The sequence below is a fragment of the Danio rerio genome, chromosome 24, assembly GCF_049306965.1.
Source record: "Danio rerio strain Tuebingen ecotype United States chromosome 24, GRCz12tu, whole genome shotgun sequence".
NCBI classification, from domain to species: domain Eukaryota; kingdom Metazoa; phylum Chordata; class Actinopteri; order Cypriniformes; family Danionidae; genus Danio; species Danio rerio.
In genome coordinates, this window is record NC_133199.1 from 3,034,116 (window position 1) to 3,049,445 (window position 15,330).

Consider the following 15,330-nt stretch of genomic DNA (forward strand, 5'->3'; position numbering starts at 1 on the left):
TCTTGGAGTCCAGTGTGGCTTACTGTTATACTCAATACAGACATACCCTGCCGCTCAACACACTGTAGGGACAAAGCAATCTCACTTCAGAAATAAAACAGCACATTGAGGAAGTGAGAGATTATGTGAAGTGCCATATGTATCGAGGGCTCAGGGTGTGGATGGATGTCTCTTGATGTAAACCAGAGACTGAAGACAGCATTTCTAGTAAAGTATGTGTATGTGACAGGTATGACTGGGTTATCTTAATATCACCTACTTCATCATCTTTGAACTCAACATGTGGGTTTCTTGTCTCTGCATAGATTAGACAAAGAGAATCTGCTCTTGATTATTATTATATTACACCCCTTTTCCAGTAGCATAAACCCAGTTCCAGTTGTGAGTTATAGCTATTTCTGGTTCAAAGTTGGTTCTTATACCTACAACTACACCAGCATTCTACCACTACTACCACATTCCTGCCTGCCTGATATGCTTTGTTGTTTTACAATCATATTATGCCTTTTTGTTTTCTTTTTTTTATCATTTGTATGATAAGCTGCTTTTTGATGCCTTCTTCGCTAAAAAATATAAAAATTGTAGAAATAAAGATGACTTGACTTGGCTTAAGAACACTTTTGCTTTTCTATAGGCAGGAGCAGGGCATGTCAACATCTCAATTCAGAGGTCCGAATCTGAATCATTCAGTGGCCGAGAGAGCTTAACATGCTGAAATTTAAGATAACAGACGCAATTACAAAAAAAAAAAAAAAACAGCAAATTAAGAAAAGATCTTCATTCGTTTGACAGAATATGTGCTGCAAAACGCATGCAGTGGTGCAGTAGGTAGTCCTGTCGCCTCACAGCAAGAAGGTCGCTTGTTCAAGCCTTGGCTGGGTCAGTGGGTGTTTCTGTGTGGAGTTTGCATGTTCTCCCCGCGGTCGCGTGGGTTTACTCCTGGTGCTCCGGTTTCCCCCACAGTCCAAACACATGTGGTACAGGTGAATTGGGCAGGCTAAATTATTTGTAGTGTATGAGTGTGAATGTGTGTATGAATGTTTCCCAGAGATGGGTTGCAGCTGAAAGGGCATCCGCTGTGTAAAACATATGCTGGATAAGTTGGCGGTTCATTCCGCTGTGCGGATCCCAGATTAATGAAGGTACTAAGACAAAAAGAAAATGAATGAATGAATGAATGAATGAATGGTGCTTTGGGTGTCAAAAATCTTAATGTTTTGACTCATAAAGAAAAAATACAACGGATATTAATATTTTTCATAGCAAATAACCTAATAGAAATAATATTAAGCAGTGTTGGGTAAATAACTTTTTAAAAGTAATCGATTACAAATTACTGATTGCATTACTGCTTATAAATGGTAATCTGATTATATTACTAATTACTTCATGTAAAAATTAATCAGATTTTTAATTACTTTATTTTGAAGTTTTTTTTTTCAAAACATATAAAATATATATACTTATGAAAACACAAAATGTACTGCAACTCTTCCAGTAATTTAATATTCACTGAAAAAACATTACAATGGGTTGACCAAAGCAGTTTGACATATTCAACAGCTAAAGAAATAGTTTGCCTAAAACTTCAAATTCTCTCATCATTCACTTGTTCCAAACCTGTTTGTCTTTTTTATTTCATTTCATTTTATTTTATTTATTTTATTTTATTTATTACACAAAAGAATGACATGAGGAAAACTGGATACCTGTAATCACTGACATCCATAGTATGAAAAAGCACTGAAGTGTTTGGGTGTTTTGTGTTTGTCTGAGGTAATTAGTCTACCAAAATTTGTATATTACTTACAAAGTATGAAGCTGATTGCTCAGTTCCAAGTTGCTGGTTAAGTTTAAAGCAGTAGAAAGTTTTTTACAGACTGAACATAGACTATATTTCACAATATTTTGACTCAATTAAAAGTAAAATGTCTGTATTTGTCTGCAGCCGCTCTCGACAGCAAGTATTTCAGCTTGCCTTCTCTAGCACTTTAAAAGTGCATGCTTACTAACTGACACGGCGGAAAACGTGATTGAAAAGCATTTTTTTCTTCTAAATATTATATTTTAACCTAAGTGACGCAGTTTACGTAGACTTTAGTAACTGTAAAAAAATTACACAAATGTAAAATGTACTGTAATTTGTTACAATAATGTATTCCTCAAAAATGCAATTAGATTACAGTAACGCATTACTGTAGAACGGGTTACACCCAGCTCTGATAGTAAGTAAAATGAATGATTTACCTTATGTATTTATATGCATTTTTCAAGCTTTTCTAAAATTAATTAACTGTACTAAACGTCACTTTTTAATAATAGTCACTTTCTCTAATGAAGTCAAGCTTATAGAGTCCATTCATATTCAGAACTGAATGGTTTTCATTCAGGGTCAGTAAAGTCAGTATTTTTCACCGCATGTGTTCTTCCAGAATCAAAATGAACTGAAAAGATTCTTACTATTTTTTTCCCTGCTTTCTTTCCCGACCAGGCAGAGAGCTTTTCTCATAGGATTTCTTCCATCTCTTCACCAGCCAAGTAAACATTGCCCTCTATCATTGTTTATTTATGTGTGTGTTGTTTTGTTCTTGACTAGCTGGTCGTGCCTGTCATATTTTCGTTTCCGTGCAGCATCTCACCCTGCTTGAATGCTTTTGGAAGTGAAAGATTAAATTTATGCGAGCGATCAAGGGCAATCTTTGTGTAGAGCAAAATGAATCGATTTACTCTGAGAAAATAAATTACTACACCTACTTCATCTGACCTGAACGAGAGCTCTGCCGAACACTCACAAGATGAGGAGAATTCAAAATCACTTCTGCCAGACTGTGGTCAAAAGGACTGAGACCATTTCTATGCTTGTCCTTTAGACCTTCAATACAAAGAGGGAAAAAGGTGTTCATCCATATTTAACACACAGATAAGGGGAAACAGGGCAGCTCTTTTATAATTCTTAAAGGGAAAGTTCTCCCCAACATAAAAATTAGTGTATGGTTCGGAATGACAAAAGGTTTCTGAAGTCTGACAGATCCTGCTTTTGTTGTTTCATCATGAAATTGAAACATTGAGATGAATATTTTTCCATGCAAATATGTGAATTAGATGTATGCGCAAGACTGTGAATAACGCTGAGTCAAACAGAACAAACTGGTGCCAAATATTAAAAGGAAAAATTTAGTTTTCTGTGGTAGTAAAAGCCATTGTTGTGTATTTTTTTTTCTCTTATATATGAGATGTGCCTCAGAAGACGAATATGCAATGATCGTTTGGTGGCTTTTCAAGGCAATTCTGGCGGTAATAAGAATATTATAATAACAATACTGAACCATTGTGATGACAGACATTGGCTGAGGGATTTTAGAATGACCGAAACAACATTTTGATTGGGCAGCACAGTGGCTCAGTGGTTAGCACTGTTGCCTCACAGCAAGAAGGTCGCTGGTTTGAGTCCCGACTGGGCCAGCTGGCATTTATGTGTGGAGTTTGCATGTTCTCCCCGTGTTGGTGTGGGTTTCCATTGGGTGCTCCGGTTTCCCCCACAGTCCAAAGACACTATAGGTGAGTTGGATGAACTAAATTGTTCATAGTGTATGAATGTGTGTGTAAATATGAGTGTGTTAGAGTGTTTCCCAGTACTTGGTTGTGGCTAAAAGGGCATCTGCTGTGTAAAAATTATGTTGGAACTAAGCCGAAGGAGAATGAATGAAGTTTGAGTGTTTTACAATGTGGTCAGTCCACTGGTTTGTCCATTAATACTGTCTCATCATGCTTTTTATATGACCTCCTTAACAAAGCCACATGACTTTTTTGATGTGCATGCTGGAATTTATTGTATGGTTTGAAATGACAGTTTATGAAGTTTGACAGATCCTGCTTTTGTTGTTGCTCATCATGAAATTGAAACATTGAGATTAATATGTTTCCATTTAAATAAGCGAATTAGATGTAGACTAGATGTAAAACTAGAATACCGAATAAAACATTTTTGCAATGAAATCACCTTTCCATTCAGTGAGAAAAAGAGAACAAAATCGTCACTCTGTGATAAACTGACACTAAATATCAATATTTTCTGCAGTAGCAGAGGTCACTCTGTTTTATTTCTTCTCTTATAAATGAGTTGCAAGTCGATAACCTAGGCTCATTATGAATAAGTACCTCTGTATACATTTCTAAAGAGCGTGAAATACATCAGAGGAGGTACTTTTATTTATTATTTTACTCATTTTTTATTTATTTATTTTACAGTTTTTGTTTTCAAGAATTCAATTGAGGCCACTTGTACGCTCTTTGAGATCTCAAATTACTCTCGAGTGCCATTCACGCTTGCTCTTCTCGCGTAAATCCACCAGAGGCTGCTACTGACTGACTGACTGACTGACTGACTGACTGACTGACTGACTGACTTGACTGACTGACTGACTGACTGTAAGACAGACCAATAACCCCAACCACCTCCTTCCTAAACTCAACAGAAACAAAACAGCCGTCGATGGCATCATACCACCCCCTAGCGTTCATCGGAAAGATAAAATTCTGCCATACATACCTCTAGACACATAATTGCCAAATGTATATGGGGGTACGTATTCACAAAAAGCCTGTGTTGCCACACGAAGATGCAATGATCATGCGATGGCTTTTCAAGACGGTTCGGGGGGTAATAATAATATTACGAGGGGCGATGCGGTGGCGCAGTAGTTAGTGCTGTCCCCTTAAAGCAAGAAGGTTACTGTTTCGAGCCCCGACTCAGTCAGTTGACATTTCTGCGTGGAGTTTGCATGTTCTACCCGCGATCACGTGGGTTTCCTCCGGGTGCTTCGGTTTCCCCCAGAGTCCAAAGACATGTGGTACAGTTGAATTGGGTAGGCTAAATTGTTCGTAGTGTATGAGTGTGAAAAAGTGTGTACCCAGACATGGGTTGCCGCTAAAAGGCCATCCACTGCGTAAAACATGTGCTGGACCGCTGTGGCGAGCCCATATTAATAAAGGGACTGAGCCAAAAAGAAAATGGATGATTATTAATACTGAATCACTGTAATGACAGCCTTTGGCTAAGGAGTTTTAGAATGACCAAAACAACATATTGAGTGTTTTACAATGTGGTCAGTCCACTGGTTTGTCCATTATGCCGTCCCATCACATTATTATATGATCGCTTAAACAAAATACTTTTTTGATGCACATGCTGTAATTTATTCAGAATATGTGTTCCACTGTTGTTTATGCACAGCTTTTTTCTTATAAGATAAACATTTAATGCTCAGTTGTGCGCAAAAGTTGTTTTATACACATTTTCAAAATGTATGCACATCTTTGCGCTTTCATTTTTATGCATATCCCAAAATAGGTCGATGAAAACACAGTTAATGATGATTTTAGGTTCATGGGAAATATTTTAAAAATTCTTTACTTTGTTGCATCCATTGCCGATAGCAAAATAAGAAACTCCTCTTGACATACATCTTATCGTTCTGATCAAATCTTTCTTTGTTCTGGATTGACTTACAATACAAAGACTTTAATTACATAAAAATCCTTGTAATCCACTGGATGAATCTAAAAGAAATGCCTGTGCCTGTTGATAGTCCAGAAGCTTTGGTGCAGATATGTTGAAAGAGGATGACTAGAGTCCTGGATTTGGAGATAGGGAGCAGGTGGAGGCAGGCATGACAGGTGAAATAATCCTTCCTCACAGCATTTTAGGGCAAGGCTAGACCTGCACCTGATTTGACAAGAGCTTTGATTCAGAGATTTGGATTCAGTTCCCAAATAAGTGCAATATACATACACTGAAAAATAGTTGCATTTCTTATTGAAACATGCAAACATACCACTTATTTAATCTCGAATCTCATCCCTGTGTACTGTTCTAATAAGTAAAAATAACTCCAATATATAATATATATGTTGGTTTATTTCGAGTCAGAGGGGGTATTAGGCATGCTAGAATAGAAAGTAAGTTGTTTGTGTATAAGCACTTAACGTTACTGGAGACAGTTTGATTTGGTAAGTTAGTTAGACCAGTTTACTTAGAAGATCCATTTAAACAGTATAAATGCTTGGCGATCGCGATCACTAATACAGAAATAAAACTCCTTATTTGCCACAAATGTGTTAAACTAATACTTTAAAGTATCTGCTTGGATTATATTCAATATGGTCACCATACTGCTGTCATGTCAGCCGTTGTTTTTGTCACAGACCGGCTTGATCTGGCCAATAGCATTAGGATTACAGAGTCTGAGGTGCCGTATGGGTTGAACATTGGGCAGCACGAAGTAAATAGATTTACTTCTAAAAGGCTAACAGTCTGTATTAAATACATTTACAAAGACAAAACGGAGGACGTTTTTGCTTTAATTCTAGTTAGTTTTAGTTAGTTTTGTATGTATACAATAAAGTTGTAGTTACTTCAAGTTTTTTTAAACTATATTTTATTTTTATTTCAGTTAACAACAAAGCTTTTCAATTTTAGTGTTTGTTTTTTCATTTGTTTTTGTTAACTATAATAACTCTGCTCCCAGTTCTCTCAATTGAACAAGCTTGAGCATTTTAGGCATCAGACAACAAAACTGTAGCATGTGCTTATAATATTTAACATTTATCATGAGTTGATGGGCAGGCAATACTATCATTAGTTTTCATAGTTAGTTTTCTTGGTGTGAACAAGCCTTAATTCTTGGGCTTTGCTATGTTGAGCATCCTTAATGACTCATCCTCAGATTAGAATTGACAAAAGCACAATTGAACCTCTGTGAAAGGATGTCCCAGAAAGTCATTGAACAAAAGGAACTCAGCTCTTTTAGTCTCTCTCTGCCCTTGAGCCAGGCACTTCATTTTGTTGGGTGACATTTCTTGTGTTCTGCTTCAGTAGGTTGTCCTGAACATTCACCGTTTACTGCGTCTTTTTACATTTAGCAAGTAAAGCGTTAATACTTTAATTTTCAGAGCCGTCCACTGTCATTTCAGTGTCATTTCGAGAAGACCTGCGGTGGTTCAAGACTGCAGTTGTTCTTCCCAAGAGCATCTACATTGATTTGACCCACAGTAGACTTTACATTTTGGCATCGTTTTTAATTGCTTGAGAGCTCCATTTGCTCTGCAGGGCAACAAGGTGTGTCAAAGTCAATAGATATGATATATTTGCTTGGCTCATCTGAGAGACCTCTGGGTGTTGAAAGTCAATGAGTTCAGAAACATAACTCAGTGATAAATGGTGAAACTTCCCAATGTTAGTCAAAAGCCTTAAAGCTGCATTCACAACTACTGTAGCTGCAGGCGAGATAGTGAAGACTGACTAATGCCCAGCTTTAGAAAAATAATCTGCCAATGGGGTAATCAAAATAATCTTGTTTTTCGATTTGTGATAAGATTATTTTGCTTACCCCATTGGCAGATCATTTAGCTTAATTTAAGGAAAAACTCACTTCATTTTGGCATATTATTTCTTAAACAAGACAATATGTTTTGCTTGTCTAGGAAATGCTTCTTGATTTAAGAACTTTAAGATATTTAGACTAGAAACAAGACAAAAAAATCTTAAGTAAGAAAAGCATTTTTTGCAGTGTCATTTTGAGGTCACCTTGTCTACCGACTGTGACCTAGCCCATCAGGCACATATAAGTCGTTAATATTAGATTAGATTTCAGTTGTGACATAAGGTGACCAAATTCAATGTTTAGCCAGAGTCTAAGGATAACTTTACTTTGACGTCCAATAATGACGTTGATATTTGGTTGAGTTTAGGTTGTGTTAGAAAGTGACCAAAATCCAATGCGGAGTCAACATCTTAAACCAATGTCATATTGATGTCAAAAACTGATATTTATTAGTCAGGTATGGCAAACAAAATCCAACGTCTGATAGATGTCGTGGTAACATCCACTCAACATCAAGCTGTAACATCATTAGATGTTGACATTTGGTTGACTTTAGGTTGGGCGTTGGACATCAACTCAATTTTGATTTCCAAACAAAATGCAACGTCTCCACTACGTTGGGGTACACCGTCAATCTGATGTCATGTTGACGTCCTGTGCCTGCTGGGTGAGCACTGCATATATTTTGTAGCTCTGTAAGTGCAGTGAACTAGACTTTACCTTCCATTCCAAAACCAAAAATGCTAAGTGTTTCCTATATAAAGGGTAATTAGATGGCACTCTGTGTAATAAACTTGCATATAATGGAGAGACCCAAGACAACTGGTCAAACATGAACATCTAAAATATATTTTAGAAAATGGGTTTGTTTATATTTAAGCTCAATTTGAGTTGAAACAACCCAGCATATATGTTGTTGTTTTTTTAAATAGTGATTTTCTATGTTTTTCCATTGTAAATATCAACCTCATCTTTAGATTGATCCTTAATTACCTTATCTTAACTGATCATGATATCTGGTTGCATAAATGATCATTACCAAATAGTCTGAACCAATCATCATACATGACCAGCTTAAAAATACATCCTACAAACTGTCTTTAAAATCTTATAATGTGATCCTGTCCCCATAATACCAAAAGTAAAAGTCAGATAGGTTGAGAATATTTAAAAAGTCCAAACAGTCATACCACCACTTGGTAGACCTCAAAACCTTTATTCAATTCTGATGCCTGCAAAAATAAACCTCAATTGGAGGTGGTCCATTTTGGCCTGAAGCAAAATAAACCATTATGAGCGTAAAGAGGGCAGTTTTTGGATCACCTCAGGCGTCCGCTTAGGATTGCACAAAAACCAAACCGGACTAAGGTGTTGCTTTAGGGCTTATTCTTTCCTCCCAGAGTTTAGCTTTCAGCATATTTGTATATTTTCTTCTGTTGCTCCGGGCAACTGTCAGTATGATTCAGGTGATTCTCCCCCGGCCACAGACACGATGCATTTTCCTGGTCAGAAAGCAATAGTAAAAGAAACCAAACACTTATTCTCTGTCTTTCCATTTCCCATTACCATATGCTTTGGCTATATGCATACTGACTTTAAGGGTGCTTGCACTATAGCTCTATTGGTCCATACCCTGGTTCATTTGACATCAATGTATGTTACATTTAATTAGTGTGAATGATGTCTTCTGAACTTGGGTGGGCACCCACAAACTGTACCCACGTCTACCTGAAAAAGGTGGTCTGGGGTAGGTTTCGCACCAACTCTGGTCGAGTTCACTTGTGATATAAATGCAATCGTACCACATACCGGAAGTGAACCGCCAACTGTAAAACAAACTTTAGTTTTCATAACGTTCATTCGTGTGTGTATGTCTGTGTATCACCTGACGTTACCAAGCGAGACTGACTGAGGGTATCACAGTGATAATGTCTGCTTGTCTCCTCCAAAAACAACTTCTGCAGACATCACGTTATGTTTTAAATGTTTTTGATATTTTTGCGGCAGATAGAGGAAAGTCACACTCTGTATGTTACCAGAAAACAAAAGATTCAGTAAAAGAAGACTGTCCATGATGTGCGTCCATCACCTAGCACACAACAGCAGCTTAATAAAGCAAGCGTACGGGGGGTTCAGAGGATGTGAACACAAACCAGCTGAGAAGGTGACTAGGGGGACCATCGAACTTTTGTTCAAACCAGGCAATTGAACCAAGTGTTAAAGCACCCTTAATTTTTGTTCAGCCAGCTCAAGAACTTCCGGTATATATAATTATTATAATTTTTTATGTTCAATCCACCTAAATTTGTAAAAACCAGTACGTTAACTGAAATGACTTCTATTAGGACAACATGAAGGAATTGTGTGGAACCCTTTTTAACAGTGAACTTTGCAAATGACTTCAGGATGTATTTAATGACTCTTTTGTTTTTCATGTCAATCCTGGTAAATTGCATTGACCTTTTGCATTAAACACTGTATTAACAGCGGTATTTGCTTTGTACTTGAGAATCTCTGTAATTTGAGGATCATCCTGTACAAAAAACAGCTGCAGTGCTTATTTTCATGCCATTTTCCCAGGCAGCGCTTGTTGAGCTAGCACTAATTTATCACCAGCCCCACCGGAGAAACACTGATGTGAGCTGCATTCGCTATCAGCTTTTCCCTGCGCATCCCATTATTCTGTCAAAGCTTAATGTTGCTAATAACGGCCCTGTTGACTGAGAAGTTTTCCACACCGACTTAGCAGATTTTAAGAGAAATACCATTCCTTATGTTTCCAGAAGGCATTGCAGGGTTTACTCCAAACATCTTCCTCTGTTTCTGAGAATAAAGTAGCTCACATCACAGCAGGGCATATCCATCTCCTGTCACCAATGTTTTATAGTCAATTTTTCATATGCACAGAAGACACTGAGGAAAGACGGTTGAGCAGAATGTCAAAAAACAACACCTTTAATACATCAGGATACTTAAATTATATTTAAACAGATGGTAAAAATTATTTATGAGACAATAAAAACAAAGACTTAACAGTTCAGGAATATTCACAGTACAATTACAGGTTTGTTCTTAAATTTAATAAGGCTATAATTGGTTGATTTGGTCTTGTAAAGACTTGCAGATCATTCCAGATTCATAATTTTTTTCACCCAAATCTTTCTTATGTGATTCAAACTGATTTTTGTCCACCTAAAAACTGCAAATAACAAATCCTAAGTTCAGTTGAGAAGACTTTTCCACTTTAATAGTGTTAACTACCACTTACTTCATCAACATTAACAGCGATGCCCCGATACATTTTTTTGGAACTGATCCAATCCCGATATTAAAATTCAGAGTGTCAACCGATACAAAACCGATCCTGATACTTTCTGCTTTTTTGAGCATGATACAGTTTCTGTAGTTCTGGTGATAAACTTAAATAATATATCTTCTTTTGTAAAAATAACAGACCTATAAACCTGTATATGACAGACAACAATCTAACCCTCCTGTATCTACGGACACTTTGCAAACTTAGCAGCACAAAGCGGGAAGCGCTGAAGTGAACATGAATTTAACCACTTAAATATTTATCTATACTTCACATTAAACTATTGAATGGCTTCTGAACATTTGGGATATAGTAGGTCTACATGACAACTTTTATAAGCCAACAAAAGCCATGAAGGTAGCCTAATATAAGGGCCCTTTCATGGCTTTTGTTGGCTTATACATTAGACAATATATAGCACACGCAAGATTGGATTTGGATTGGTATCAGCTGGCTCATACCCGATCCAGCAAAAATAAGCCGTATCGATCCAAATATTTGGATGGGTGCATCCCTATTTTTGAATAGAAATGGTTGAAATTATTGTTATTACTACTTTATAACTACTGTTAGTACATTGTTGTTGTACTATATGTATGGTAAAACACTTACTGATTTCATTTTGGGTTTATGTTTGTAATCATTCATAATTTACTGTTATCACCGTAGAAAATATATGCAACATATTTCTGATAAAATCCGCTGAACAGCTCCAAGTTCCCACCTGGTTCAGCTTGAATTCTATTAGTGTTGCGTCACTCTTTCGGGATGTAGTAACACAATCTCTGCAATTACTCAAACTTCTGACCCTTTCAGTGGTGAAAACAGTACAGTTACAGCTCTGCACATCACAGCACCCCTGAGGCCTGTGTTTTGCACAATACCTAAATACTGGATATTTCAGCTCAGAGATGCTTGTCTACAAAGCCACTAATTCCTTCCAGATCTCCGTGTTTAAAATGACCCAGATAGTCATAAATGAAAGCATATCTGCACTCCATTGTAATTCAGTGAGGACTTTCATTACATTGTCACATTTAACATGAAATATAGATCGCTTTGCATTCCCTTTGACCTCTGCATCTGGGGTTTAGGGACACAGAATGGCTCTTGGTAGACCGAAAAACCAAAAATATGTTGGAGCAATTTTGCATGCTATTAAGACCACTTAAATCAAGATGAATTTGAGGATTCACAAATATATCCAACCCATCTCTTTGGAGTTGAAGTCTAAATTATTCGCCCTCCTGTAATAGTTTTTTATTGTTGTTGTTGTTGTTTTCAAATATTTCCCAATTGATCTTTAACAGATAAATACATTTTGACAGTATTTCCTATATTTTTGTCTGTAATAATTCTGACTTCAACTGTATGTGCCCAGGGCTAAATTTTTGAGAACCGAGAAATATGTACCCTGGACTTTGAGTGCTTGCCTTTTTTGTGCCATGTATATTTTTGACAAATCTCAAATACATTACTGGGACACATTTTCTCATATGTGTCATGTATTTGCGAGCACATTATTTTTCTGTTCTCAAAAATGTAGCCCTGGGCACATATTCCCAATGAGCCTGTGTTACAGATATCAGATCTACAGTACTATTAAGTATTTTTATTATGAAAGCCAGTTCAAAGTATGCTAATTTGCAGAAACTCAATTACGAAAAATGTAAAAGCATAGACATTTTACATATTATGGAGAACAACAAATAACCCAGACAGAAAAAAATATAAAATATCATAATAAATCCCTGAAAAAATGGTTTTTGCTTTTGCATATAACAATTGGAACATTGCATACAGTAAGTGATTTTAAGACTGTTAATAATTAAATTTAACTTGATACCAAAGTGCTTTAAAGAAGGTGAATTTACAGCTTATGAAAGTGATTTTACCTACTCTGAAAAGAGAAGATTTCTCATAATAATCTAAAGAATTTGCAGCTTTTTTAATATGCATTCACCCCTTCTGAAAACAGAAGACTCTGCATTAAAAACACCATCTGATGTTTGTAAATTGAATGTCTCGGGGGTGTTCAGGTCACGTCTAAAAATCTGTGTAAAACACCAGTCGAACAGCTTTCTCCTTTTCAGTGTGTTCCTATAGTGTCTGTCATTGCTAAGCAATCATAAACATCAATCGTGACTATTAAGAATGTCAATTTCCACAAGTTCCCCATAATCAACTGTCCTTTAAATCATTAATAATATAATTAAATGTTAACACAAGTTGTGTCTACTGCAGTGGTCATCGGATGTGCAAATATAATTTTTTGCACATAATGTAACTTAAAGTCAGTCACATTCAAACATCTTTTGTATAGAAGTATATATATTTGCTTTCCTTTAGCTTAGAAATATATAAATAATATATGAATTAGTTTGCTAGCATTTAATTTAAATTTTAAAATTTAAAAAAATCTTTCAGTTTGTTAATACATCTGTAAATTGTCATGTCTGAAGTATTACTGAAGGTTCATTTTCTATGCATCTTATTTTCAGATGTTTTCTTTTTAAGTGCTCTTGATGCATTCACAACCTGACTTTCGCATTTATTCATACAAATGTAAGGTGTTGTTTGTTGAGATGCTTTCCAGACCTCCAGCATTTCTCAAAGGCCGAAGACAGAATTCTTCAGCACAAAGCAGCTGATATAAACCGCTGTCAAATGTGGCCAGTTGAATGCTAAAACCTGCAGTTTGTTCCAGGTTTCTAAACACTGGCGTGGAGCTGTAAACATTAGATAACTTTGAAAACTGTGCTTCATTATTTCACAGCCCATCTGAAATAATGAAATATCTCTTGAAAAATGCAGGATTTACTGCCAATCCCTTGTCAAGGTAAACAACTACACGCATCTTAAACTGGGTTTGATTAGTAGTCTGTGAAGGATTGCTATACTCCGTTTTAATTAGATCAAATGCAATGTTAACATGCAGTCGACATCAAGTCCTCATCTGCTATGTTTCCATCCAAATATGTGAATTAGATTTATGCATTTGCAAATGAAGTTAATGAGAACAAAATAGTCTCATCCTGATAAACTGGTGGCAAATATCAAAATAAAACTTCTTTTTTTTTCAGTCGGAGAATCCTCTTGCAAGAAAGTCTTTTTTCTTTAATAAATGAGTTATAGACAAAATGCATTGAACATGATGATTTTTGAGCCGTGAGATGCTTTTTGGGAGCACAGACGCTCTCAGTCCCAGGAGACAATAGTAATATAATAATATTGGTGAACTACTGTGATGACTTTGGCTGAGGTATTTTACAATGAGCAAAACAACATTTTAGAGGTTTTACATTGTGCTCGCCTCACTGGTTTGTCTTTTAATGCTATCCCATCACACACATTTTGTTATTACATGATGTGTTTATTCAGTATAAAATTTCTTTTGGATGTGCATGCTGGAATCCGTTCAGTAAATGTGTTTCAGTTGTAGTTCAGGCCCGCAGCCAGGTGGGTTTGGATGGTTTGAAAGATCCACCCCCCACAAACAAAGGTCCAGAATTTGTCCTATTTTGACTGCTTTCCCATCATAAATTGTAAAAAAAAAATCATCGAAGTATGCTTTAAAACTCAAAAGAATCTGATGAAAGTGAAGTCATCTCTCACTACTGACCTACTGTATTGTTGTTAAATAGAGAAAACATCTTACAAGTAAAATTTGTTCAAATTCTTGGACCTTATTCTTTAAAGAAAAAAATACAAATAAAGAGGTGTGAAACACCAAAAATAAATTTTACAGCGCATAAAAGTTAATTGTAATACTTATTATTGTTATTCATTGAATTTTCAAATGTACTGATTTTACAAGAGAGCTAGAACAATTGGGAAGCTCTACAATATTATTATCATCATGTATAATCTTTTTTTTATTCAAGTGGCCGAATTCTGACTGAGAAAGTTGAATATGCTGGCTAGTTTGTTATTTGCTTATGAAATGACAATAGGCTACTTAACCTAATAGGCTATTTTTAATTTAAAACTTTAGCCGTTTCCTTTATCTTTTCCTAATTATATATGATAAAAAAATTATACGTATAATTCCTATATTCTGAATCTTTAGGAAATGTTTTTGGTACGTCAAAAAGTGTGGTTATGATGGCCACCCGACAAGTTAATGCAGAAATGCATAGTGCTTAAAATGTCACTAAAATGCAGTATTTAACCTATAAATACTTAGTAGTTAAACTGAAAATGAGGTGAATAACTGCGAAAAGGTCCACTTTTTGAGTAAAAAGAACCACCCCTTTCACCAGGCTGGCTACGGGCCTGTAGTTTTTGCACATTTTTTTCTTATCAGATAAGATGTTCTCAGTTTTGTACATGTACAATCTTTGTTAAGAGGTACAAATTTATGCACATCTTAGTATTTCCATAAAGCCATTTTTTTTAATGAAATATTTCAAAGTGTGCATAAAAATAGGCAGATGCAAACATATCTAATGCTGTCAGCAGGTTCCTTCTGAGCAGATCAAAACCAGACCCCTGTCGTTGCCTTGGAGATGCAAAATTTGATGGCTGCTGCTTCTGCAAGCCAAGCTGCCAAACGTTTGTAGTTCAAGACCGAACAACATAAATCAGTGAAGTTCACCAGCAGGTGATCTGTGCTTCTATAGTCTCTCTGCA

At 36.1% G+C, this 15,330-nt stretch overlaps 1 protein-coding gene across 10 annotated transcripts in view; it reads left to right on the forward strand.

Annotated features, from left to right (window-relative positions):
- Positions 1 to 15,330, forward strand: part of si:ch211-152c8.2 — a 105,484-nt gene that overhangs the window by 31,871 nt on the left and 58,283 nt on the right. The window contains exon 15 of one of the 10 annotated variants that reach the window (XM_073941376.1): positions 2,492 to 3,192. The exons of the other annotated variants lie outside the window; for them this stretch is intronic. The gene's annotated coding sequence lies outside the window, so the exon portion shown is untranslated. Of the gene's footprint in view, positions 1 to 2,491; positions 3,193 to 15,330 lie in introns of those variants that run through there. 10 annotated transcript variants of the gene reach the window in all.